Source organism: Hyla sarda, chromosome 6 (assembly GCF_029499605.1).
Source record: "Hyla sarda isolate aHylSar1 chromosome 6, aHylSar1.hap1, whole genome shotgun sequence".
Lineage (NCBI taxonomy): Eukaryota > Metazoa > Chordata > Amphibia > Anura > Hylidae > Hyla > Hyla sarda.
The window spans coordinates 254142153-254165942 of record NC_079194.1 but is presented as its reverse complement, the minus strand read 5'-3'; the positions used below and the strand labels follow the sequence as shown (position 1 = coordinate 254165942).

The 23790-nt window shown below is 43.4% G+C and overlaps 1 long non-coding RNA gene across 1 annotated transcript in view; it reads left to right on the top strand.

The window, feature by feature from the left end:
• Positions 1-5207: 5207 nt before the first annotated feature.
• LOC130277734 (uncharacterized) overlaps positions 5208-23790 on the top strand; it is a 54379-nt gene continuing 35796 nt past the window's right edge. Inside the window, exon 1 of the long non-coding RNA XR_008845555.1 lies at positions 5208-5274. This is a non-coding gene — a long non-coding RNA (uncharacterized LOC130277734). The remainder of the gene's footprint in view (positions 5275-23790) is intronic.

The window sequence follows — 23790 nt, the reverse complement described above, 5'->3', positions numbered from 1 at the left end:
TGCCCATGTGACTGTACCCTAAAAACACTACACTACACTGACACTAACCGAAAATAAAAAGTAAAAAACACTAGATATACACATACCCCTACACAGCCCCCCTCCCCCCAAAAAATGAAAAACGTCTGGTACGCTACTGTTTCCAAAACGGAGCCTCCAGCTGTTGCAAAATAATAACTCCCAGTATTGCCGGACAGCCATTGACTGTCCAGGCATGCTGGGAGTTTTGCAACAGCTGGAGGCACCCTGTTTGGGAATCACTGGCGTAGAATACCCCTATGTCCACCCCTATGCAAATCCCTAATTCAGGCCTCAAATGCGCATGGCGCTCTCTCACTTTGGAGCCCTGTCGTATTTCAAGGCAACAGTTTAGGGCCACATATGGGGTATCCCTGTACTCGGGAGAAATTGCCTTACAAATTTTGGGGGGCTTTTTCTTCTTTAACCCCTTATGAAAAGGTGAAGCTGGGGTCTACACCAGCATGTTAGTGTAAAAAAATAAATTTTTTACACTGACATGCTGGTGTTGCCCTATACTTTTCATTTTCACAAGAGGTAAAAGGGAAAAAAGACCTAAATTTGTAACGCAATTTCTCGTGAGTACGGAGATACCCCATATGTGGACGCAAAGTGCTCTGGGGGCGCACAACAAGGCCTAGAAGGGAGAGTGCACCATGTACATTTGAGGCGATTTGCACAGGGGTGGCTGATTGTTACAGCAGTTCTGACAAACGCAAAACAATAAATATCCACATGTGACCCCATTTTGGAAACTACACCCCTCACGGAATGTAATAAGGGGTGCAGTGAGCATTTACACCCCACTGGTGTATGACAGATTTTTGGAACAGTGGTCTGTGAAAATGAAAAATATTTGCACAGTCCACTGTTTCAAATATCTGTCAAACGCCAGTGGGGTATAAATGCTCACTGCACCCCTTATTAAATTCCATGAGGGGTATAGTTTCCAAAATGGGGTCACATGTGGGGGGGGTCCACTGTTCTGGCACCATAGGGGCTTCCTAAATGGGACATGCCCCCCAAAAACCCTTTCAGAAAAACTCACTCTCCAAAATCCTATTGTTGCTCCTTCCCTTCTGAGCCCTCTACTGCGCCCGCCGAACACTTTACATACGCATATGAGGTATTTCCTTACTCAAGAGAAATTGGGTTACCAATTTTAGGGTGATTTCTCTCCTTTTACCCCTTGTAAAAATTCAAAAATTGGGTCTACAAGAAAATGCGAGTGTAAAAAATGAAGATTTAGAATTTTCTCCTTCACTTTGCTGCTATTCCTGTGAAACACCTAAAGGGTTAAAACACTTACTGAATGTCATTTTGAATACTTTGGGGGACGCAGTTTTTATAATGGGGTCATTTATGGGGTATTTCTAATATGAAGATCCTTAAAATCCACTTCCAACCTGAACTGGGCCCTGAAAAATTACGATTTTGAAAATCTTGAGAAAAATTGGAAAATTGCTGCGGAACTTTGAAGCCCTCTGGTGTCTTCCAAAAGTAAAAACTTGTCAATTTTTTAATGCAAACACAAAGTAGACATATTGTATATGTGAATCAATATGTAATTTATTTGGAATATCCATTTTCCTTTCAAGCAGAGACTTTCAAAGATAGAAAAATGCTAAATTTTCAAAATTTTCATGAAATTTTTAGATTTTTTACCAAGAAAGGATACAAATATCAGTGAAATTTTACCGATAACATAAAGTAGAATATGTCACGAAAAAACAATCTCGGAATCAGAATGATAAGTAAAAGCATTCCAAAGTTATTAATGTTTAAAGTGACAGTGGTCAGATTTTCAAAAAATGCCCAGGTCATGAAGGTGAAAATGGGCTGGGTCATGAAGGGGTTAATGTTTCATATCCAAAATAGAAAATTACACAGACAAAAGTCAGGCCACAGCAGGTGCATCTACTATGGTGGATGACATTTTTTGCTCCTGGTAATTTATACATCTGGATGGACTGCCCAAGGTAGTATAAGGCTTCACATGTAATTGAAATTATCGTGCTGACAAAGTGTATCCTGGGATATTCTTTGGGGGAAAATACATGCATGACAGCTGTGCCAAAACAGGAGGCCCACACAATGGCCAGCAGGATCCTCTGGATCAGGACCTGATGACCCCTGAACTCTTCAGTATGCATAACCATATACTTATAAATAAGAAAGGTTAGTACCAAAGTGCCAATGGACGTCCCTATGAATCCAATTCTGAATAATATGCTTTCGGGAAAGAAATGTCCCACGTCACTGTGAAGGAAAAGAAACCAATGTTATTATGGATATTTCCTCACTCCCAACCCATGAAATAAGAATCACGTGCTTGTTTATCTTACCTGATGCTCATCAGTGGCGAGGCGGCATGGCCGAGGACGACCGTCATGATGTAGCTGGTGGCAAGCCAGGCCGCACACCAAAACGCCAACAGGAGGGGGATGAACCCCAAACCTTTTAGCTTCATTTCAGACAAGTAGAAGAAGAAGACGCTAACCTCACTAATCTCACTAATCTCACTGGAAAAATCTACAGACTAAAGGCTCGGGCGGCTGTCAGTGGAATGTCAGGACTCCAGCTGTCTATGACATCACATGTGACATGTCAGAATGACTGCTTGTTTCTTGGAGCTACCATGGTTTAGTATCTGCTATAGACAGAACCTGATGTTTTTACTATGGACCTTATAGACCCCAGAAACCAAGTAATTAGTGCAGGGGCTCCATTTTGATCATCTCATATTTCACATTATTTGAGTTCCAGGGCTCAGATACATTTGCACCCTCTATAGCAGTGGTCTTCAAGCTGTGAACCCCCAACCGCTGCAGAACCACAACTCCCAGCATGCCCAGACAGCAACTTCGCATAAGGAAATAGTCTAATTAAACTTTTCTTATATATAGAATCCCTGAAATCTCCAATCTCTCCTTTTATTGGTTTATGATCTGCATTACTTATTTGTAAAAAACAATGTTTCTGATTGTCTGCCACCCCATACTTATGGGCTATCTCTTCAAACAACTTTATTTGACCTAAAGCGTATAATTGATTTACATAAATAAGCCCCTTTTCATCCAAAAGAGTGAATCTTTAATTCTAAGCAATTCTTTAAGTGCTTTATTCGACCATAATGAAGTAAAGTCAAAACTCCATGTGATTTAAAAAAAAATTTAAGTTCCTCCCATACTTTATTATTTAAATATGCATGGGTGTAGTGAGTATCCCAGCTTCCAAAATCTCTACAGTGTGTGAACGGAATCTCCGCTCCGCTCGCTGAATTCAGCGAGCGGAGATTCAGACTGGCAGCCGGCGGCAGCGGTAGAAGCGGGCGGCACTGAGCCGTCACCATTGACAGCTATGCAGTGCTCGCGGACTTCCGTACAAAGAATGAACATGTTCTTTTTTTGCGTGGAACAATTTCAGCGGCGCTGAAATTCCGCAGTGTGAACGGGTCTCGCGGGAACCCATTCACACTAATGTTAAGTTCACACCACGGAATTCGGCTTGCGGAATTCCGCCCGTGGAATTCCGCGGGAATTCCGTAGTTTGAACATACCCTTAGAGAGAAAAAATAGGACTACATTTTCCCTCCTTCTCATAATAGTCTGCAATTTTAGTGCTAAAAAGTACCTAAAAAAAAGTGCCCAACCCCCATCATGCTCAGCTAACGTTAAAGAAACATATTTCATTCTCGTGCTTTCCTGCCCCAAAGTAGTGAATTTAATAAAGAAATAAGAGCTTGGAACCATTTTTCTGATATCCATACAGTATAGAAACATAGAATGTGTCGGCAGATAAGAACCAATTGGCCCATCTAGTCTGCCCAATAATCTGAATACTATGAATAGTCCCTGGCCCTATCTTATATGAAGGATAGCCTTATGCCTATCCCATGCATGTTTAAACTCCTTCACTGTATTTGCAGCGACTAGTGTTGTTCACGAATATTCGCAATTCGAATTTTAATCGCGAATATTGCAAATATAGCACTATATATTCATAATTACGAATATTCGCTTTTTTTGTGCTTATGTGAAAATTTGTGCGCATATGCGCAAATTTGCGAATATTGAGCCCTCCCTTCATTAATGGTATAGAGAACTGTGACTAGTGCATCAACTCTGTGATTTTTTGCCCATTAAAACCAATAGGCTAATTGTGGTCTATGGGGATCTCACTGCATGTAAGATAAGCAGGACCATCTCAGCAGCACAGTGGGATGGGAGACCGTCACTGGTTCGAGTCCCAGGGTGGACAGAGTGTTACAGTGTTGTGGTTAAACTTTACTTTCCTGGAAAAGCTGTTGAGTTGCCCATAGCAACCAATCAAATAGCTTCCTTCATTTTTCAGAGGCTTTTTCAAAAATGAAAGAAGCGATCTGATTTTCCTCTGGATAGGTTTTGATAGGTTTGATCAGTCAGATTGCTTCTTTCATTTTTCGCAAAATGAAAGAAGCGATCTGATTGGTTGCTATGGGCAACTCAGCAGATTTTCCTGGAAAAGTTTCTGAGTTGCCCATAGCAACCAATCAGATTGCTTCCTTCATTTTTCAGAGGCCTTTTCAAAAATGAAAGAAGCAATCTGATTGGTTGCTATGGGCAACTGCACAACTCTTCCTCTACACTGGTTTTGATGAATCTCCCCCATAGAGGGAGATCTATCAAAACCTGTCCAGAGGAAAATTTTCTGAGTTGCCCATAGCAACCAATCAGATTACTTCCTTAATTTTTCAGAGGCTTTTTCAAAAATGAAAGAAGCGATCTGATTGGTTGCTATGGGCAACTCAGCAGATTTTCCTGGAAAAGTTTCTGAGTTGCCCATAGCAACCAATCAGATTACTTCCTTCATTTTTCAGAGGCTTTTTCAAAAATGAAAGAAGCGATCTGATTGGTTGCTATGGACAACTCAGCAGCTTTTCCCCATAGACCACAATGGGCCTACTGGTTTCAATGGGCAAAAATTCACAGAGTTAATGCACTAGACACAGTTCTCTATACCATTAAAGGGGTACTCCGGTGAAAACATTTTTTCTTTTAAATCAACTGGCTCCGGAAAGTTAAACAGATTTGTAAATTACAATGAAAAAGAGGTAGAGTGCACTCACCGCGGGTAAACAGCTGCAGGCCCAAGGTCCGGGATCACCACGGCATAGACGGGGACGGTAAGGGGCGCTCAGAGGCTCTGAGCGCCCCTTACCGTCCCCGTCTATGCCGTGGTGATCCCGGACCTTGGGCCTGCAGCTGTTTACCCGCGGTGAGTGCACTCTACCTCTTTTTCATTGTATTATTAGATACTTTATCTAGTGTGTGCACCCCGCAGGTGCTGCTTTGTAACTTATCGGGTCCGGAGGCTGCCAGTGCACACCAGCGGTATCGTATATCTGCATTTTCAGCTGCACGGTGTGCTCTCTCCTCCTCCAGTGGTTTTAGATTTGTAAATTACTTCTATTAAAAAATCGTAATCCTTCCTGTACTTATTAGCTGCTGAACACTACAGAGGAAATTATTTTCTTTTTGGAATGCTCTCTGATGACATCACGAGCCCAGTGCTCTCTGCTGACGTTATTATAAAAATAATAAGCCTTTATTTACTTATTGTTGTCCTTAGTGGGATTTGAACCCTCTCCAGCTCCACTATATCTTTCTTGTACACTGGTGCCCAGTACTGTACACAGTATTTTATGTGAGGTCTGACTTGTGATTTTTACAGCGGTAGAATTATTTCCTTGTCGTCGGCATCTATGCCCCTATTGATGTACCCCATGATTTTATTAGCCTTGGCAGCAGCTGCCCGACACTGGTCACTACAGCTAAGTTTACTGTTACCTAAAACTCCTAAGTCCTTTTCCATGTCAGTCGTCCCAAGTGTTCGCCCATTTAATACATAATCCAAGCTCGGATTTTTCTTCCCCATGTGCATTACCTTACATTTATCAGTGTTGAACCTCATCTGCCACTTCCCAGCCCAAACCTCCAACCTATCCAGATCCATTTGTAACAGTGCACTGTCCTCTATAGTGTTTACCGCTTTACAGAGTTTGGTGTCATCTGCAAAGATTGCTACTTTACTATTCAACCCCTCTGCAAGGTCATTCATGAATATATTAAATAGGACAGGACCCAAGACGGACCACTGTGGTACCCCACTAGTAACAGTCACCCAATCAGAATAAGTACTATTAATAACCACCCTCTGTTTCCTATCATTGAGCCAGTTACTTACCCACTTACACACATTCTCCCCCAGCCCAAACCTTCTCATTTTATGCACCAACCTTTAATGAGGAACCGTATCAAATGCTTTGGAAAAATCCAGATATACGACATCCAGTGATTGCCCCTGGTCCAGTCTGGTGCTCTCCTCCTCATAAAAGCTGATCAGGTTAGTTTGACAGGATCAATCCCTCATAAAGCCATGCTGATATGGAGTCATACATTTATTTTTATCAAGATATTCCAAAATAGCATCTCTTAGGAAACCCTCAAACAATTTACATACAACCGAGGTTAAACTAACAGGTCTATAATTCCCGGGGTCACCTTTTGACCCCTTCTTAAATATTGACACCACATTTGCCATGCGCCAGTCCTGGGGAACAGCCCCTGTCACTATAGAGTCCCTGAATATTAAAAATAGGGGTCTGTCTATTACATTACTTAATTCCTTTAGAACATGGGGGTGAATGCCATCTAGACCTGGTGATTTGTCTATTTTGATTTTTTGTAGGTGGCACTGTACTTCTTCCTGGGTTAGACAGGTGACCTGTACTGGGGAGTTTACCTTATCACACTGTATTTCACCTGGCATTTCATTTTCCTCAGTGAATACAGTGGAGAAGAATTTGTTTAGTATATTTGCTTTTTCCTGATCCCCGTTTATAATTTCTTCCTCATCATTTTTTAAAGGGCCTACACTTTCATTTTTATATAATTAAAGAACATTTTGGGGTTAGTTATACTCTCTTTGGCAATTAGTCTTTCTGTCTCTATTTTTGCGGCTTTTATCGTTTTTTTACATATTTTACATTTTTCTCTATAGCTTTTTAATGCTTCTTCACTGCTGTCCTGTTTTAGTAATTGAAATGTTTTATTTTTGTCATTTATTGCCCCCTTAACATTTTTATTCATCCATATTGGTTTTCTTTTATTTCTGACCCTTTTATTCCCATAAAGTATATACATCTTACAGTGAAAATTTAAGATATTTATAAAAGTCTCCAATTTAGTGTCAGTATTGTTCTTTTTGAGGACATTATCCCATTTTATATTGTTATGGGCTTCTCTGAGTTGATCGAACTTTGCCTTCCGAAAGTTCATTGTTTTTGTGGCCCCTCGAGAGATTCCATTATTGAAGAACAAGTTATAATGTATTAAATTATGATCACTATTTCCTAGGTGTCCATCTACTTGCACATTAATTACTCTGTTAGGTACAGTACGTTGGGAAATATTAAGTCTAGTATGGTGCCTCCTCTGGTCGGGCCCTGCACCATTTGGGACAGATAATTGTCTTTAGCTATAGTCAGAAACCTGTTTCCTTTAAAGTCGAAGTCGGCCCAGTTCTCCATGAACCCAAACCCCTCCTTCCTACACTAGCTTCTGAGCCACTTGTTTACCTCCCTAATCTCCCGCTGCCTCTCTGGTGTGGCTCGTAATACAGGTAATATTTCAGAAAATATTACCTTGGAGGTCCTTGCCTTAAGCTTGCAGCCTAAGTCCATGAAATCCTTTTTAAGGACACTCCATCTACCTCTTACTTTGTCATTGGTGCCAATATGTACCATGACTGCTGGGTCTTCTTCAGCCCCACCCAGCAACCTGTCAACCCGATCCGCGATGTGCCGAACTCAAGCGCCAGGAAGACAACACACTGTTAGGCGATCCCGGTCTTTGTGACAGATCGCCCTGTCTGTCCCTCTAATAATTGAGTCCCCCACTACCAGTACCTGTATGGCCTGCTCTCCTCCCTCCCTCCTTACTGGAACAGACACCCCCCTGGCGGTCAGAGGCAGAGTCCTGCTGCAGTACCGCTAGCTCCCCCTCATCTGCCAACAGGGCAAACTTGTTGGGGTGTGCCAGTTCAGGACTAGCCTCCCTGACACTTTTCCCTCTACCCCGTTTTCTAACTGTAACCCAGCTAACTGCCTGACTGTCCTGCACCTCCGTCCCACTATCCTCCCCCACCTCTACCCCAGAGAGTACCTGCTCAGTGAGCAGGAAACTCCTCTCCGGGTTGTCAATGCATCTCAGTGTTGCCAGTTGCTCCTCTAGATCCAGGATCTGGGCTTCCAAATGAGCAACTCGCACACATCTTGCACAACAATATGCACCCTCAAACTGTTGTTCAAGGATTGCATACATTGTGCAAGATGCACACTGGACTGCCTTTTCCAACATGGAGGTCATACTAGATTTGGGGATTGCAAAAATTAACAGAAAAGAAAAAAAAAATCAAATATTTCAATTTAAACTTCCTGAATTTAAAGTCCCTTAATTTTAAGTCTCCTCACTTTTATACTCACTCACTTGTATGCTTCACACTCTTGTATACAGACAAACAATCGCTAGCTCAACATAGTGTATTTGCTTTATATTTATCACAACCACCTCTCTGTGAATTCACTTTAGTGAAACTTTTTTTTTTTTCATTTACACATCCGAATTTAACGAAAAGTCGTCAAAGACCTGTGGGGTGTTAAGGCTCACTGGACCCCTTGGTACATGCCTTGAGGGGTGTAGTTTCCAAAATGGTATGCCATGTGGGGGTTTTCTGCTGTTCTGGCACCATAGGGGCTTCCAAAATGTGACATGCCTCCCAAAAACCATTTCAGCAAAAATTCACTCTCCAAAATCCCATTGTTGCTCCTTCCCTTTTGAGCCCTCTACTGCACCAGCCGAACACTTGACATACACATATGAGTTATTTCCTTACTCTAGAGAAATTAGATTACAAATTTTGGGGGCTTTTTCTCCTATTACCCCTTGTAAAAATAAAAAAACTGGGTCTACAAAACATGCGAGTGTAAAAAATTTAGATTTTGAATTTCCTCCTTCACTTTGCTGCTATTCCTGTGAAACACCTAAAGGGTTAACACACTTACCCAAATGTCATTTTGGATACTTTGAGGGGTGCAGTTTTTATAATGGGGTCATTTGTGGGGTATTTCTAATATGAAGGCCCTTCAAATCCACTTCAAAACTGAACTGGTCCCTGAAAAATTCCAATTTAGAAAATGTTGTGAAAAATTGGAAAAGTGCTGCTGAACTTTGAAGCCCTCTGATGTCATCCAAAAGTAAAAACCTGTCAACTTTATGATGAAAATATAAAGTAGACATACTGTATCTGTGAATCAATATACCATTTATTTGGAATGTCTGTTTTTGTTACAAGCAGAGAGCTTCAAAGTTAAAAAAAAAAATGCTAAATTTTCAATTTTTTCATAAAATTTTGGAATTTTTCACCAAGAAATGATGCAAGCCTCAACAAAAATTTACCACTACCATGAAGTAGAATATGTCATGAAAAAACTATCTCAGAATCAGAATGAAAAGTAAAAGCATCCCAGAGTTATTAATGCTTAAAGTGACAGTGGTCAGATGTGCAAAAAATGGCTGGGTCCTTAAGGTGAAAATGGGCTGGTTCCTTAAGGGTTCCTTAAACCCCACTGGCATTTGACAGATCTTTGGAACAGTGGGCTGTGCAAATGAAAAATTTTCATTTTTCATTTTGACAGACCACTGTTCAAAAAAATCTATCAGACACCTGTGAGATGTAAATGCTCACTGCACTTCTTATTAGGGGTGTAGTTTCCAAAATGTGGTCACATCTGGGGGGGGGGTCACTGTTCTGGCATCATGGAGGCCTAAACGCACATGGCCTTCAATTTCAGCCAGATTCTCTCTCCAAAAGCCCATTGGTGCTCCTTCTCTTCTGAGCCCTGTAGTTCACCTGCAGACCACTTTACATCCACATGTGGGGTATTTTCTGACTCAGAAGAAATGGGGTTACAAATTTTGTGGGGCTTTTTCTCCTATTACCCCTTGTGAAAATGATAAAATTGGGGTAACAACAGCATTTTAGGGAAAAAAAAATATACATTTTTTTATTTTCACCTCCAACTTTAACTAAAATTTGTCAAACACTTGTGGGATGTTAAGGCTCACTATACCCCTTGTGTAGTTTTCAAAATGGGGGTCACATATGGGTGTTTTTTATGTTTATGTCAGAACTGCTGTAACTACCAGCCACCCCTGTGCAAATCACCAGTTTAGGCCTCAAATGTATATGGTACACTCTGTGTACACTAACATGCTGGTGTAGACCCCAAATTTACCTTTTCTTAAGGGGTAAAAGAAGAGAAAAAAATTTGTAACCCAAAACTGTTGCCTTGAAATATGAGAGGGCTCCAAAGCGAGAGGGCACCATGTGCATTTGAGGCCTAAATTAGGGATTTGCATCCACCACCAAATTACCCTACGGCAGTGCTTCCCAAATAGGGTGTCTCCCAGCATGCCAGGACAGTCAATGGCTATGCCGATGTGCTGGCCCCTGTATCACCCGTCATTACACACAGAGTAAGTTTGCTCTGTGCAGTGATGACAGCAGGGTGCCGCAACCGAGATCACAGGGGTCCTTTGGAGAGGGGATAAGATGTCTTGGTGCGTAGTACCCCTTTAAGAGGGAAAAACATGATATATATTTAACCCCAACCCAAATGTACCTTATTTTTATTTTCTACCTAAGGTACATAAAAACCAAAAAGAAAACACCTGGTCGTCCGATAGTTGCCAGATGTTTATCTGAATATATAGACCATCAGTTACAGAAATGTGTGGTGTCTTTACCAGCATACCTCAGAAATAAAAGGGCGTTTATTAACCCTATTGAAAGATATCATACGGGAAGAGGACTATATGTGTTGCTTCATTATATAGTAACATACCACATGACAGAGGAGTGGAAGCTGTGTGATCTTTTTTAGTGGAAGATCCCTTGAGGCCCATACATCAGAGGAACTTCATTTTGGAGGCTATTAAAGGAGTAGTCCAGTGTTGAAAAACATCCCCTATCCCAAGGATAGGGGATAAGTTTCAGATTGCGGGAGGTTCGACCGCTGGGGGGCCCCGTGATCTCCTGTACGGGGCCCTGGCTCGCTGGCCAGATGTTGACTAGTGTTGAGCAGCATAGGCCATATTCGAATTTGCGATATTTCGCGTATATATGGACGAATATTCGTCATATATTTGCAAAATTTGCATATTCATAATATTCGTGTTATATTTTCGCATATGCAAAAATTAGCATATTAGCATAAATTTGCATGTGCTAAAATTACTATATGCGAAAAATTTGCATAAGCGAAAATTCATACGCCAGTCTCACACAGTAGTATTAGAGCCTTCTTTAGACCACACAAGCTGGAAGCAGAGAGGGATGATCACTGTGATGTGTACTGTGAAAAAAAAAAAATAGTATTTGCGAATTCGCGAATATGCGATATTCGCGAATAAAATTCGCATTGCGAATATTCGTGAGCAACACTAATCAGTAACCTATATATTGTCTGAATGACACAGCCTGGAGTTGGCTGATGCATGAGTACACACCAGGGCTTCACAATCCCACCAAAAAAACACAACAATTGTAGAAATTTATGAAGAAGATTTTTGGATAGCGGGTGCTACCTATGAGAAAATTTGAAATTCCCAGACCCAGGCCCAGCAGCGGCATCAGTAAACCATATATTGCCTGAATGACACAGCCTGGAGTTGGCTGATGCATGAGTACACACCAAAGCTTCACAATCCCTAATAAAAAAAGACAAACATTTTTGAAGAAAAATTTTGACGAAAATTTAGGAGAGCGGGTGCTACCTATATATTATCTGAATGACGCAGCCTGGAGTTGGCTGCAGCATGAGGAGACCATTGAAATGTCTGATTTAAAAAAAAAAAATGTAAATCAAAATTTGTGTCCCGGACCCCTCCGTGTGGGTACAAAGGACCTAATTTCACAAGCACCCACAGGGCTCATGTGGCCGTAAGATGTAGGCGCAACGTCTCCATAGCCCTGACCGGCCATTTTTTGTTTTTGTACCTTTGTTTAGGAACAAGCGCATATCCAAGAGCCCAGAAGACACTATAATGGAGGACGGTGGACCACCAAAAGACATTCTTCTCTAAAATAATTTTTTATGAAATAAAGGAGCAGAGTTCATCCCTCTCCATATTATTTTAGAACATTTTTATTAAAAAATCACACGTAACAAGTGTTCAATGGTGTAATGGTTATTATTCTGGAAAATTCAAGTTTATTACTGTGAAAATTATCAGAGAATTTGAAAAAAAAAAAACCAAGAGTGTTTAATAAGCCCATACATTGCACCAGAAATGTTGAAATTTTAATTATGCATGTATGTTTTTCAAAAATCCTAAAATTAAAGGCCCAAGCCCAGAAGCATCATGAAGTCAAGTAGTTCCTGAAAGACACAGGAGCAGTCAGGAGTAGGCTTCAGCAGTACCCAAGAGGCTTTCATAACCCCTTACATTGCACGATCAATCGTGAGATCGAGAAATAACAGGTGTGTTATGCCCTCAGATGTCCGGGGCTGCATGCACGCTACACTGAACGGACCAGCGTGTGTCTATCCTTCACCGACAGGTGCGGGTGACCCGCTGAACCCCGTTTGTGATAGGGATCAGGGATTGCAATTATTTGCCAGGAAAGAAGAATCCCAACTAAGTGCGGGTCATAAGCTCGGGTTCATTAAGTCCCTGCCCTTTGTACAAACCGCATGTCTCTACTACCGATTAGATGGTTTAGTGAGGTCCTCGGATTGGCCCCGGCGGGGTAGATGAAGGCCCTGGCAGAGCACAGAGAATTTAAAGATTATTGTTGAAATTTGCATTAAGCATGTATTAGCTACTGCTAAACTTCCAAAAATTAAAGGCCCAAGGACAGAAGCATCAGTGAGGCAAGAAGTTCCTGAAAGACACAGGATGAGTCAGGAGCAGTCATTTGCTGTACCTAAGAGGGTTTCATAACCCCTTACATTTAAAAATCAATGTTGAAATTTGCATTAAGCATATATTCAGCAACTGCTAAACATGAAAAAATTTAAGGCCCAAGGCCCGAGGCATCAGAGAGGCAAGTAGTTCCTGAAAGACACAGGATGAATCAGGAGCAGGCATTTGCAGTACCCGAGAGGGCTTCATAACCCCTTACATTTAAAGATCAATGTTGAGATTTGCATTAAGCATATATTTAGCTACTGCTAAACATCCAAAAATTAAAGGCCCAAGGCCCGAAGCATCAGGGAGGCAAGTAGTTCCTGAAAGACACAGAATGAGTCAGGAGCAGTCATTCGCAGTACCCAAGAGGGTTTCATAACCCCTTACATTTAAAAATCAATGTTGAAATTTGCATTAGGCATGTATTTAGATACTGCTAAACTTCTAAAAATTAAAGGCCCAAGGCCAGAAGTATCTGTGAGGCAAGTAGTCCCTGAAAGACACAGGATGAGCCAGGAGCAGGCAATCGCAGTACCAAAGAGGTTTTCATAACCCTAATTGATAACCCAAGAGGGTTTCATAACCAACCATAATTGGGAAATGTTGGTGTAGCAGCATGGTCAATCTACTCTGAGGCATCTGGCTTTGGTGGCTGGAAATCCTGGCTGATCCATCCCTGATTCATCTGGACAAATGTCAGTCTCTCCACATTTTTAGTGGACAGACGAGTTCGCCTTGGGGTGACTATGGCCCCAGTCGCACTAAACACCCGCTCTGATTGCACACTACTGGCCGGGCAGGACAGCTTTTCCAGGGCAAATTCTGCTAGTTGCGGCCATAAATCAAGTTTGGCTGCAAAGAAGTCCAGCGGATCTTCAATGGTTGTTGGCATGGCCATATCAAGGTATGCCACCACCTGCTGGTTCAGGTCCTGCTCCATGTCTACCTGCTGCTGATGAGTTGCTTCACTATGCGGGTGAAGAAAGCTACTCATCAGCAACTGTAGACTCAGGCTGCTGCTGATTGAGCTGGTTCTGCTCCTGCCACCCCTCCCCTCCCCAGCAGCCATGGCAGTGGAAGGTGAGCGCAGAGGGCCCCCCGAGTCAGACCTGCGAGTGGATGGACCATGTCGCCGATAAGCATCGGCCAACTGACTACGTAGGATCTCTCTGTAGTAGGTCAATTTGTCCTCCCTCAGTGGGTGTAAAAAAGGCCCCCATTCTGGGACGGTAGCGAGGGTCCAATAAGGTGGAGATCCAGAAGTCATCCCGCTGACGAATTTTGACAATTTGGGGGTCACTATGCAAGCAACTGAGCATGCATTGTGCCATTTGTGCAAGTGACTCAGAGGGTCTACCTGCCACCACCTCCACTGCATACTGCCATACGGTGTGTCTGGGTCCTCTGTCTCGCCTTCCTCATAACCCTCCAGCTCCTCTGGCTGCTCCTCCTCTCCTGTCCGATGACTAGAAACACCGGCCATCTCATCCAACCTAAACTGTGCTCCGCTCTGCCCCTCATCATCCATCTCTTCCAGTTCAGCCCCCACAGGGCTCATGTAGCCTTGAGATGTAGGCGCAACGTCTCCATTGCCGTGACCAGCCATGGTTTCAATCATTTGTTGTAGGAAATGTAGGAGTGGAATTACGTCGTTCATGGCGTAATCCAGGCGACTTACAAATAATGTGGCCTCCTCAAAGGGCCTCAGCAAACGGCAGGTGTCACGTATGAGCTGCCACTGGTTCACATTGAAGTTACACAGGGGAGTACTCCTATCTGCTTGGATCATCAAGAAATCGGGGATTGGCTTTTATTTGTTCGCATAGTCTGTCCAACATAAGGAGGGTGGAATTCCAACGTGTGGCAACGTCACAAATAAGACTATGTTGTGGGATACCGTTCTGACGCTGCAGCTCAATGAAGGTGTGCTTGGCTGTGTACGAGTGGCTGAAGTGAATGCACAGTTTCCTTGCCATTTACAGGATGTTTTGCAAATGGGGTAAAGACTTGAGGAAGTGCTTTACAACCAGATTCAACACGTGTGCTAGAGATGAGCGAATCGAAGTTGACGAACCCGAATTTGTTACGAATTTCATGAAAAATTCGATTTGCAACGAATGCGAATATCGCCACGATTCGATTGCGCGAATCGCTTCATTAAACTCCATTTTACAGTGTTTCAGGCTATTGGAGACCTAAGATGGTGGATCCACATGTGAGTACATGGGGCAGGGGATTATGGGAGGGCGGGAAACAGCGGCGGGAATGAAGGTAGGCGGGCTGACCCTGAATCACATGTGAGATGCAGCCTATCAGTGTTCACTGACCCCTGTGATGTCACAGCCCCTATATAATCGGCGGCCATCTTGCCCCTCTTCATTTCATCTATTCACTCAGATAGAGAGGACTGGAGTACGTGTGTGTGAATAGCTCATACCACAGTGTAAGGCTGGGTCCACACTACGTTTTGTCCCATACGGGAGCGCATACGGCAGGGGGGAGCTAAAAGCTTGCGCTCCCGTATGTTACCGTATGCGCTCCCGTATGTCATTCATTTCAATGAGCCGACCGGAGTGAAACGTTCGGTCCGGTCGGCTCATTTTTGCGCCGTATGCGCTTTTACAACCGGACCTAAAACTGTGGTCAACCACGGTTTTAGGTCCGGTTGTAAAAGCGCATACGGCGCAAAAATGAGCCGACTGGACCGAACGTTTCACTCCGGTCGGCTCATTGAAATGAATGACATACGGGAGCGCATACGGTAACATACGGGAGCGCGAGCTTTTAGCTCCCCCCTGCCGTATGCGCTCCCGTATGGGACAAAACGTAGTGTGGACCCAGCCTTACACTGCAACTGCTAGTCACATCAGCATTAGGGAAAGACAGGAGTGCAGAGTGCTTTGCTGTTAACACTGAGAAGGATCATTGATAGCTAAACCTCCTATTCACGTTATTGAGCATTGCAGCAGAGAGGGGCAGATAGCTGTCAGCTGCCTCATACAGATCTCCAAGCTGCCTGAACTTTCTGAAGCATCTTATCTCCTCATTTTTCATCCCAATTGAGTTTATTTTTTTTGCTCCACAATTTAGTGTAATTTAGGGTTTAATACCTGGATTTTTTTTTTGTGGTGCTGCACTGTTGGGTCCTGCTGCTGTTCAGAAATACGTGATTGTTCAGTGGACTGTAGTGCATTTGTACCATTTTGTACCTGTTAATCTGTCAAGGGGCTACATACTGTGCAAGTCCAAACAATAGTATTCACCGGCTGTTTTTTTTTTTTTAAATAGTTTTTTCCACGTATAGTTACGCATATTACTGCCCTAATCAGTGCATACCGCATATGTACATCCAAGTATTGTACCATTTAGTACCTGTTAAGCTGTCAAGGTGCTCCATACCGTCAAAGTCAAAACAATAGCATTCACCGGCTGGTGTTTTACAAAAATACAGATTTTTTTCTGCGTATAGTTAGGCATATTCCTGCCCTCATCAGTGCATACTGCATAGGTACATCCAAGTATTGTACCATTTAGTACCTGTTAAGCTGTCAAGGTGCTCCAAACCGTCAAAGTCCAAACAATAGTATCCACCGGCTGGTGTTTTACAAAAATACAGATTTTTTTCTGCCAATAGTTAGGCATTTTACTGCCCTCATCAGTGCATACCGCATAGGTACATCCAAGTATTGTACCATTTAGTATCTGTTAAGCTGTCAAGGTGCTCCATACCGTCAAAGTCCAAACAATAGTATCCACCGGCTGGTGTTTTACAAAAATACAGATTTTTTTTCTGCGTATAGTTAGGTATATTACTGCCCTCATCAGTGCATACCGAATAAGTACATCCAAGTATTGTACCATTTACTAACTGTTAATATGTCAAGGTGCTCCAAACCGTCAAAGTCCAAACAATAGTATTCACCGGCTGGTGTTTTACAAAAATACAGAGTTTTTTCTGCGTATAGTTAGGCATATTACTGCCCTCATCAGTGCATACCGCATAGGTACATCCAAGTATTGTACCATTTAGTACCTGTTAAGCTGTCAAGGTGCTCCATACCGTGAAAGTCCAAACAGTAGTATCCACCGGCTGGTGTTTTACAAAAATACTGATTTTTTTCTGCATATAGTTAGGCATATTACTGCCCTCAGCAGTGCATACTGCATAGGTACATCCAAGAATTGTACCATTTAGTATCTGTTAAGCTGTCAAGGTGCTCCATACCGTCAAAGTCCAAACAATAGTATCCACCGGCTGGTGTTTTACAAAAATACAGATTTTTTTCTGCGTATAGTTAGGTATATTACTGCCCTCATCAGTGCATACCGCATAAGTACATCCAAGTATTGTACCATTTACTAACTGTTAATATGTCAAGGTGCTCCAAACCGTCAAAGTCCAAACAATAGTATTCACCGGCTGGTGTTTTACAAAAATACAGAGTTTTTTCTGCGTATAGTTAGGCATATTACTGCCCTCATCAGTGCATACCGCATAGGTACATCCAAGTATTGTACCATTTAGTACCTGTTAAGCTGTCAAGGTGCTCCATACCGTGAAAGTCCAAACAGTAGTATCCACCGGCTGGTGTTTTACAAAAATACTGATTTTTTTCTGCATATAGTTAGGCATATTACTGCCCTCAGCAGTGCATACTGCATAGGTACATCCAAGTATTGTACCATTTAGTACCTGTTAAGTTGTCAAGGTGCTCCCTACCGTCAAATTCCAAACAAAAGTATTCACCGGCTGGTGTTTTACAAAAATACAGAGGTTTTTTTGCGTATAGTTAGGCATATTACTGCCCTCATCAGTGCATACAGAATATGTACATCCAAGTATTTTACCATTTAGTACCTGTTAATCTGTCAAGGTGCTCCAAACCCTCAAAGTCCAAACAATAGTATCCACCGGCTGGTGTTTTACAAAAATACGGATTTTTTTCTGCGTATAGTTAGGTATATTACTGCCCTCATCAGTGCATACCGCATAGGTACATCCAACTATTGTACCATTTAGTACCTGTTAAGCTGTCAAGGTGCTCCATACCGTCAAAGTTCAAACAATGGTATTCACCAGCTGGTGTTTTACAAAAATACAGATTTTTTTCTGCATATAGTTAGGCATATTACTGCCCTCATCAGTGCATACCGCATAGGTACATCCAAGTATTGTACCATCTAGTACCTGTTAATCTGTCAAGGGCCTACATACTGTGAAAGGACAGCCATAAGTAATCACCTGCTGCTGTTCTAGACAAATACTGTTTAAAGAGTAGTGTAGCATGTAATAATTTAATTCATTTTTATGTTAGATAATAAGTATTGCAGTACTGCTATGTAGGTAGGAGGTATCTAAGTAAACTGATGTCACTTCCGGATTTGAAAAGGTTAATAGGGTGAGGTTTTCATGTGTTAGTATTCCCTGAGGAAGGAGGAGCCCCTTTGCAACGCGTCGGAACTCGTGTTTTATTGTTTTATATGTTTTATGTAATAAATGTGGTCTCTTGTATGAAAATTTTGAGAGACAGTCTGTTATTTAAATATAACAAAGTAATAGTAGTAAATTAATCTGGGAACAAAGGAAACAAAAAGGAATTTACCTGCTTGAAACCTCTGGAGCTCCGGAGTGGGACGTCTAGCTTGCCGGCACGAGGGGGAGTTTAAAACAGCTGATAGACTCCCCTCGGTAAAGTAAGTGAAAGCCTTTGTGATATAAAATTATTTTTGTGGTGGAGTGTACAAGAAAGGAGGCGTGTCCGCGGTCTAGTTTTTCTTTTCTTTTAGTTTTAGTGTAGCGTATTGTAATACCCTCATATACGCCTTAAGTACGTCAGGCAGAGAAGTGCCAGGACCTGCACAGAGGAGTGGCAGAGGCCTAAATACTTCAGGCAGAGTTGGCAGCAGATTTGGGGCGAGTGGCAGCAGAAGTCGCAGCCAGAGGCCTGAGCTCCCGTTATCAGCCAGCAGTCGTGTCTCCACCAGCAACCCATCTGCCGTCGTCGATTGGTTAACACGCTCATTCACATCATCCCAAGTGACATCTTACACCCCCAGTCAACAGTCGGTGGGTTTCTCAGACACAACCCTCAGTTGGCATGGCCCGGGAGCAGTCCCTGTCCTCCCATTGCCTTTGTCCTATGCTGTTCCCTCTCCTAAAGAAGTATCTTATGCTGTGAGTTCAGCTCCACTATTTACTGAGGACGATCTAATAGAGGACAGTAAGCAGCTACTGGACAGCCAAGAAGGGGAGGAGACATGCGCCGCTTGCTCCGCTAGGTGGCCAAGTAGTGATGCGGAGAGTGATGTGGGAGGCGGTGTTGCAAGTGTTTAGGGTAGTGAAGCAGACACTGTTGGGGAACCTGAGGAGGACATCAGTGACATGCACACAACTGTTGATGATGATGAAGCCGATCGCAATTGGGAGCCGGGTGCAGAAGGGGCTTCATCATCATCAGGAGAAGAGAGTTGCAGGTTGCCCTTGAGGCAGCAAGGCGGTAGCACGGTTGGCAGTCAGCGTGGTGGCAGTAGTGGAAATTCAAGAGCCAAACGTGCCCGGGAGAGACCACCTGCTTCGCGGCAGCCTACCTTTCCGGGAGGTAGTGGAACAGGGGTTCCTGGAGACGGCGCCAGTAGCAGTCAATTAGTGCGGACTGCGGTGGGAAAATACGCTACTCGGCGGTGTGGAAGTTTTTCATAAGGCATCCGGAGGAGGTTCACGTAGCCACAGGCAAGATCTGTCGGCAGAAGGTGAAGCGTTGCCAGGGTCCCAATGGTGGTGCACCGTCCTGCATTATAGAGTCTTCTGGACTCTTGGATATGCGCTTGTTCTTAAACAAAGGTACAAAAACCAAAAATGGACAGTCAGGGCTATGGAGACGTTGCGCCTACATCTTATGGCCACATGAGCCCTTTGGGTGCTTGTGAGATTAGGTCCTTTGTACCCACACGGCGGGGTCCGGGACACAAATTTTGATTTAAATTTCAAATAAAAAAATCACACATTTCAATGGTCTCCTCATGCTGCAGCCAACTTCAGGCTGCGTCATTCTGGTAATATATAAAGAGCACTCGCTGTCCTAAATTTTCGTTAACATTTTTAGTCAAAAATGTTGTCATTTTATTAGGGATTGTGAAGCTTTGGTGCGTACTCATGCATCAGCCAACTCCAGCCTGTATCATTCAGGCAATATATGGTTTACTGATGGCGCTGATGGGCCTGGGTCTGGTAATTTCAAATTTTCTCATAGGTAGCACCCGCTATCCAAAATCTTTTTCAAAAATTTCTAAAATTGTGGTGTTTTTTGGGGGGATTGTGAAGCCCTCGTCTGTACTCGTGCATCAGCCAACTCCAGACTGTGTCATTCAGGCAATATATGGGTTACTGATGCCGCTGTGATGCCTGGGTCTGGGAATTTCAAATTTTCTCATAGGTAGCACCCGCTATCCAAAATCTTTTTCAAAAATTTCTAAAATTGTGGTGTTTTTTGGGGGGGATTGTGAAGCCCTGGTGTGTACTCGTGCATCAGCCAACTCCAGGCTGTGTCATTCAGGCAATATATGGGTTACTGATGCCGCTGTGGGGCCTGGGTCTTGGTATTTAAAATTTTCTCATAGGTAACACCCGCTATCCAAAATCTTTTTCAAAAATTTCTAAAATTGTTGTGTTTTTTGGGGGGGATTATGAAGCCCTGGTGTGTACTTGTGCATCAGCCAACTCCAGGCTGTGTCATTCAGGCAATATATGGGTTACTGATGCCGCTGTGGGGCCTGGGTCTGGGAATTTCAAATTTTCTCATAGGTAGCACCCGCTATCCAAAATCTTTTTCAAAAATTTCAAAAATTGTGGTGTTTTTTGGGGGGGATTGTGAAGCCCTGCTGTGTACTCATGCATCAGCCAACTCCAGGCTGTGTCATTCAGGCAATATTTGGGTTACTGATACCGCTGTGGGGCCTGGGTCTGGTAATTTCAAATTTTCTCATAGGTAGCACCCGCTATCCAAAATCTTTTTTTAAAATTTTCTAAAATTGTGGTGTTTTTTGGGGGGATTGTGAAGCCCTCGTGTGTACTCGTGCATCAGCCATCTCCAGACTGTGTCATTCAGGCAATATATGGGTTACTGATGCCGCTGTGGGGCCTGGGTCTGGGAATTTCAAATTTTCTCATAGGTAGCACCCGCTATCCAAAATCTTTTTCAAAAATTTCTAAAATTGTGGTGTTTTTTGGGGGGGATTGTGAAGCCCTGGTGTGTACTCGTGCATCAGCCAACTCCAGGCTGTGTCATTCAGGCAATATATGGGTTACTGATGCCGCTGTGGGGCCTGGGTCTTGGTATTTAAAATTTTCTCATAGGTAACACCCGCTATCCAAAATCTTTTTCAAAAATTTCTAAAATTGTTGTGTTTTTTGGGGGGGATTATGAAGCCCTGGTGTGTACTCGTGCATCAGCCAACTCCAGGCTGTGTCATTCAGGCAATATATGGGTTACTGATGCCGCTGTGGGGCCTGGGTCTGGGAATTTCAAATTTTCTCATAGGTAGCACCCGCTATCCAAAATCTTTTTCAAAAATTTCAAAAATTGTGGTGTTTTTTGGGGGGGATTGTGAAGCCCTGCTGTGTACTCATGCATCAGCCAACTCCACGCTGTGTCATTCAGGCAATATTTGGGTTACTGATACCGCTGTGGGGCGTGGGTCTGCTAATTTCAAATTTTCTCATAGGTAGCACCCGCTATCCAAAATCTTTTTAAAAAAATTTCTAAAATTGTGGTGTTTTTTGGGGGGATTGTAAAGCCCTGGTGTGTACTCATGCATCAGCCAACTCCAGGCTGTGTCATTCAGGCAATATATGGGTTACTGATGCCGCTGTGGGGCCTGGGTCTGGGAATTTCAAATTTTCTCATAGGTAGCACCCCCTATCCAAAATCTTTTTCAAAAAATTTCTAAAATTGTTGTGTTTTTTTTGGGGGGGGGGGGGGGTTGTGAAGCCCTGCTGTGTACTTGTGCATCAGCCAACTCCAGGCTGTGTCATTCAGGCAATATATGGGTTACTGATGCCGCTGTTGGGCCTGGGTCTGGGAATTTTTCTCATAGGTAGCACCCGCTATCCGAAATCTTCGGTTTAAATTTCTTAATTCATCTTTTAATCTTAGGGATTGTGAAGGCCTAGTGCTTACTCATGCTGCTGGCAACTCCGGGCTGTGCCATTCATATACTATATGGTCTCCTCATGCTGCCAACACCTCCATGCTGTGTCATTCAGCCACTATATGGTCTCCTCATGCTGATAACATCTCCATGCTGTGTCATTCAGCCACTATATGGTGTCCTCATGCTTCCAACACCTCCACGCTGTGCCATTCAGCCACTATATGGTCTCCTCATGCTGCCAACACCTCCATGCTGTGTCAATCAGCAACTATATGGTGTCCTCATACTGCCAACACCTCCACGCTGTGCCATTCAGCCACTATATGGTCTCCTCATGCTACCAACACCTCCACGCTGTGTCAATCAGCAACTATATGGTGTCCTCATGCTTCAGCCTCATCCAAGCTGTGTCATTCAGCCACTATATGGTGTCCTCATGCTGCCAACACCTCCACACTGTGCCATTCAGCCACTATATGGTGTCCTCATACTGCCAACACCTCCACGCTGTGCCATTCAGCCACTATATGGTCTCCTCATGCTGCCAACACCTCCATGCTGTGTCAATCAGCAACTATATGGTGTCCTCATGCTTCAGCCTCATCCAAGCTGTGTCATTCAGCCACTATATGGTGACCTCATGCTGCCAACACACCCATGCTGTGCCATTCAGCCACTATATGGTCTCCTCATGCTGCCAACACCTCCACGCTGTGTCATTCAGCCACTATATGGTGTTTTCATGCTTCAGCCTCATCAAAGCTGTGTCATTCAGCCACTGTATGGTGTCCTCATGCTGCCAACACCTCCACACTGTGCCATTCAGTCACTATATGGTCTCCTCATGCTGCCAACACCTCCACGCTGTCTCATTCAGCCACTATATGGTGTCCTCATGCTTCAGCTTCATCCAAGCTGTGTCATTCAGCCACTATATGGTGTCCTCATGCTGCCAACACCTCCACACTGTGCCATTCAGCCACTATATGGTCTCCTCATGCTGCCAACACCTCCACGCTGTGTCATTCAGCCACTATATGGTGTTTTCATGCTTCACCCTCATCAAAGCTGTGTCATTCAGCCACTGTATGGTGTCCTCATGCTGCCAACACCTCCACACTGTGCCATTCAGCCACTATATGGTGTCCTCATGCTTCAGCTTCATCCAAGCTGTGTCATTCAGCCACTATATGGTGTCCTCATGCTGCCAACACCTCCACACTGTGCCATTCAGCCACTATATGGTGTCCTCATGCCTCCAACACCTCCACGCTGTGCCATTCAGCCACTATATGGTCTCCTCATGCTGCCAACACCTCCACGCTGTGTTATTCAGCCACTATATGGTGTCCTCATGCTTCAGCCTCATCCAAGCTTTGTCATGCTGCCAAAACCTCCACTCTGTGCCATTCAGCCACTATATGGTCTCCTCATGCTGCCAACACCTCCACGCTGTGTCATTCAGTCACTATATGGTCTCCTGACACTGATGCCACCACCAGGCTCTGTAATTGTGCTACTGTGTGGCAGTGATTCTAAAAGCGATGCCGGTAATCTGCATGTTATTCTGAATAACAGTATTATTTCACTAAACCAGCACACTCCATAT